The sequence below is a fragment of the Alexandromys fortis genome, unplaced genomic scaffold, assembly GCF_014885135.2.
Source record: "Alexandromys fortis isolate MF-2015 unplaced genomic scaffold, M_Fortis_MF-2015_v1.1 scaffold_145, whole genome shotgun sequence".
Lineage (NCBI taxonomy): Eukaryota > Metazoa > Chordata > Mammalia > Rodentia > Cricetidae > Alexandromys > Alexandromys fortis.
Window position 1 is genome coordinate 3,952,533 of NW_026068049.1, and position 5,427 is coordinate 3,957,959.

Here is a 5,427-nt window from a genome sequence, read left to right on the forward strand (position 1 = left end):
AAAAAAAAACATTCTGAGTGAAGTAACCCAGACCCAGAAAGACAAACACAGAATGTACTCACTCATAAATGAATATTAGATGTAAAGAAAAGGGGAATTAGTCTACAGGTCACAACCACAGAGAAGCTAGGTAACAAGGAAAAGCCTAAGAGAGACATACATGGTTCCTCATTGGAAGAGGAAATATACAAGATCTCCTGAGAAAACTGGGAGTCTGTGGGCAGGGTGATCTGAAAGCAGAAGATGGGGGGGGAGGGAGAAGGGAAAGGGGAAGAGAACATGAGAGAATGGGATGGCTGAGATGGGGGAAGAACAGAGAGGGAGAGCAAGGAAAGAGATATTTTGATTGAGGAAGCCATTACAGGGATACATGTAACCTGGCACTAGGGGAATCACCAGGAATCCTCAAGGATGACCCCAGCTGTGACCCTAAGCAATAATGAAAAGGGTACATGAACTGGCCTTCCCCTGTAATTAGACCAATGACTACCTTAATTGAAATCATAGAAACTTCAACCTGTAACTGATGGAAGCAGATGCAGAGATTCACAGCTAGCACTAGAGTCCAGTTGGAGAGAGGGAAGAGCAATAATATACGGGGTCAAGATTATGATGAGGATACCCACAGAAACAGTTGGCCTGAGCTAGTGGGAGCTCACTGACTCTGGACTGACAGTAAGGGAACCTGTACAGGCTGGAATTAGGCCCTCTTAATGTAATTGACAGTTGTGTGGCTGGGGCAGTCTGTGGGGCCACTGGCAGGGAGACCATGATTTATCCATAGTCCTTGAGCCCACTCTTATTGGAAGGATACTATGCTCAGGTTCTGCCGCAAAATGATATGCCAGACTTTGTTGATTACCCATGGGAAACCTTACCCTTTCTGGGGAGTGAATGGGAGGGGTGATATGGGTGGAAGGTGGAGGGAGCAGGAGGAGGAGAGGGAGAGGGAACTGAGATTGGTATGCAAATGAGAAAAGACTGTTTGAAAGAATAAAGAGAAAAAAGAACATTGTCATGTCTGAGAGAATGTAGTTCCCCTGCTACTTCCGATGTTTCAGTCAATTTGTTTTTGTTGTTCCCTGCACACAGACTTGATTTATCTCAAATATATATGCCTTACTTTATGTCTCAGTAATATTTTGCTGTAGCTAGCTATCAAAAAAAGATTTTTATTATTGAAGGAAATCACTAATTTCTTTAACTGCTGGAATAGTTTTATGTCTGAATAATTTTTTCCTCTTAAGTTTCTCAAACCCAGGTACTCAATTTACTTTAAAATTCATAGAAATTTTTCTCACTTTCCTTTTTCAGGCCTCTCAGAAAAGACAACAGGAGTTCACAGTAGACATAATTGTCCTTTCTAATACAGACACTAAAACATTTACATATTTAACATTTTCTATAAACAGAGGCAAGAATCACTGTGTATCTCTAAGCCTGTTAAAAGTATAGTCCTCTATTTTGAATCTGTCTTTTGGAAGAGATAAAGGAGTGCTTGTGTGTGTGTGTGTGTGTGTGTGTGTGTGTGTGTGTGTGTGCGCGCGCGCACGCGCGCACGTGCGTGATGTGCACAAATCTGTGCATATGAATGAGACAATGACTAATCCTTTTCTCTGGGCTTGGGCCTTATTTACAGAAACACATGTGGTAATGACTCAAAGAATTAAAGCTCCAGCCTGAGTCTCTATTTCATTTTGTGTCTTCAGCCAGGCACTTGGATTTTCTGGCTGTTTGTCTTCCCGAACATAGGTTGAATGAACTGCAGCATATCGCTTCTAAGCTTGTCCTTTCCAATTTGATTCCTCTTAAAAACACAGCTTTGTGACGCATAAACTTAGCTGCCAGCAACATGGGGAGATGAAATTCTTTGAGTAGGAATAAGCGAGAAGGAAGAATGAGTGAGCTGAGAAGAGGGCAGTTTCATATGAGCGGGCTGCTGTATTCATCTTGTAGGATAAATGACCTACAAGATGCCTCCAGGTGTGCCGGGGCAGAGATCAGCCATCCTGGCTAACAGTATCCAGATGAGGATTATCCCCAACGAGAGAGTTCCCCTGCTCACTTCCTGTACTTCTGGTCTGCTTCTGGAGACTATGGGTAAGAGCTGAGGAGGAACCCACTATTTAACAAAACGCCAGGAGAAAACCAAGTAAGGTTGTGCCTGGTCTATGGTATTAGGAGATTCCCACAATTCAACTGCTGACAGTAGCAATAACTAGAAGTTGGTACATAATGAGACTGTGATACAACACCATGGCTATATAAAACTCCTTTAGATATAAGATCTTAGTTTCTTTTTCTATTTATTTAATATCATATCCCACTCTAGTCCAACATAGCCTTAAGCTTTCAGAAATTCTTCTGCCTCAGACTCCTGAGTCTTGAGATTATAGCTATAAACTATGCTTTGAAAGATTATGATATTTTAAACTAAAGATTGTATTTTAAATTGAGTTAAATTTATAGTTATTATTGTTAAAAGAAAAAAATGAATAGGAACAAAGACTACTACAAATAATAGTGATCTCCATATCACTATTATGTACATGAATTACAATTTTGAGTCATGTTGCCACTGTTTGATAATAGTTGTCTGTTTTTAGCATTTTCTTCACTTTTTCTTAGGCAGGGTCTCATATGAATCAAGGTGGTCTCAAATTCACTGTATAGCTGAGGTTTACTATGACTTCTCCCTTTACCTTCCAAGTATTGGGATTGCAGCTGTGAGTCACTGTATCTGGTTGCTTTGATACTTTCTTAAAAAAATAAAAATATCCTAGCTCCTTCCAAACAATTAGTTTTAAATGGCAAACAGGTCATAAATTTATGTATTATATAAACTATTGTTTTTCATATTTTTAACTAAAAAAATTACTTTTCATTTTACCTACTAACCCTAGTTCCCCTCCCTCGCCTTCTCATACCCCTTTCCTGTTTCCCTTCCCCCATCCATTCCTCAGCATGGGTAAAGCCTTTCTTGTGGAGTCAATAAGGTCTGGGGTACCAACCTAAGGCAGGACCAAGCCCCACTCCCCACCCCATCAGGGCTGAGCAGGGTTTCTCCCTAACTTCATAATGGCTTCCTCTATCAAAATATCTCTTTCATTCCTCTTCCCCTCCACTCCTTCCTGAACTGGGTCTTCTAGATCTCTCCTGTTCCAGTCCCTCAGCCCCTCGCTTCTACCACCCTTTTTCCCTCCTGAGGGTCTCCATGTGTGTCCCTCTTAGGGTCACCTTTTTACCTAGCTTCTCTGGAATTTTGGATTGTAACCTGGTTATCCTTTACTTTACATCTAATATCCACTTATGAGTGAATAAACACCATGTAAACTATGATGTTTACTTCTTTAAAATAGCTCTTTTTCATAGAATGACTACATCAAAATAAGCAAACATATGCTATAACATATATAATTAACTTTTAATGTATACATGTCTGTGTATTGGGGAGACTTCAAGTCTTAATGTTTTTCAAGAAAGTGATAAGCTTTAAGTAACAAATGATTGTGCTGATGCATAAATTACTCTTTCTAACTGAGTCATTTTAAATCAATGCACACTGGGAATATAAGAGTAGGAAAAGAGATATGGAAATCTTGAACGTGTAAATGTCAAGAGAGTCAGTATGATGACTGACACTAGAGGGTCCTGCAATGCTGCAATCCATATTTCAACAATAAAGAGCAGGGATGGCTGGAGAGGGAAATGACTAAACTCTGACTCCTTTGCATATGGTAAAGCTACAACTAAAACCTACTCTTCCTAGGTAACAAGAACTAAAGTTGGCAAATATTAGTATAAACAATAATTTGGAACTTTTTTCACTTGCATATAGTATTCTAATGTTATAGTTTCCTTTACACAGGAAATGAAAGCAATCATATTTTGGTTTTGGATACTTCCAATCTATGTGTTAAAGGTACTGTTTTGATATAAACTTCTAAATTGTTGTAACCATTTTTGCACAGGTGTATTTTAATTCTGGAGTATGATAAGAAAACACAGTTAAGAGTGGATACAGAAAAAGCAAGGTATTTAGCAGTTGGTTCTATAGTTTTCAAATACTCAGGCATCAGTCCAGCTAAGTAAGGATATATAAATAGCAAGAATCTCTGCATGAAGACAAATTTGCCTTAAATGTGAAGGAATTATTGTAGCTGTAGAACAATGCCTGAAGTAAACCTCATCTTGGCATCAGTGTGTGTGCCTGAGCGTGGCTACAAAGGGATACATTTCAAAGTAATGTATAACTACAGACAGGAGGGTGTCCATTAAGCAATGCTTAGGGCAATGATGTGGTCATGGTTGACGTAGAAAAAGAGACTGCAAATCTGAAGATTATGCCTTACAGTTTCAGAGGGTTACATAATTTCTCCATAATTACATGATGTAGGAAACCCTCATATTTGAAGTCTAAATTTTCTTTTGAAATGTCTTCTCTTTTGTTATTAACAATGCATTCTTGCATCAAGTTGGTCTTTTCAGGGCTTCTGTCATATCCACTGTCTTAGAGTTTCTACTGCTGTGAATAGACACCATAACAACAGCAACTTTTATAAAGGAAAAATATTTAATTGGGTGGATTACAGCTTCAAAGGTTTAGTCCTTTATCATCATGGTGTGACATGGTGGCACATAGACAGACATGGTTTTGGAGAAGGAGCCAAGAGTTCTATATCTTGTCCAACAGGCAACAGGAAGTGGACTGAGACACTGGGTCTACATAGCTTAAGCATAGCATACCATAAAGTATGTCATCCACAGTGACACACTTCAACCCACAAGGCTGCACCTAATAATACCATTCCTTATGAGCTTATGGGACCAATTATATTCAAAATACCATATCCACATTCAAACACACACACCTTATTTTCAATCCTTACTTGGTACACATATGCATACACATAGATTACATACAAACAGAAATACTGATAACTGTGTAAATGTTTCATTAACCATTTATATTTTTATGTCCTGAAAATGTTGCAAAGTCTGAGTACACATGTATTGTATTGAGGGAAAGTTATAAAATGTATATACACAAATAGGGAAAGTAAGCAGTGTCCTGTTTCCCTTTTCATGGGGAAGGCCAAGGTAGCGAAAGGTCAGTTTGAGGACATACCCTGTTCTCCTCTCTCTTGGGAAGGACAGCACAAAAGAAAAGGCCAGTTCATAGACAAGCATCATGGTGACATGATAAAGAAGATGGGAAAATGTAGAAGTCTTAAAAAAAAATGCCTAACCCAGAGCCTCCCAGACAACTTCCAGCTAAGGGCTTTTCTTCCATCCAATGACAGATGCCAGCCTGCCTCAATGAAAATCTTCTTTTTTCCCTCTCCATCCCTCAGTCTTCTGCCTTTCCCATAGAGTCTTGCTGGGAGCCGATTTGAGTGGCTGCCATTACAAGATGGCATTTGGCCC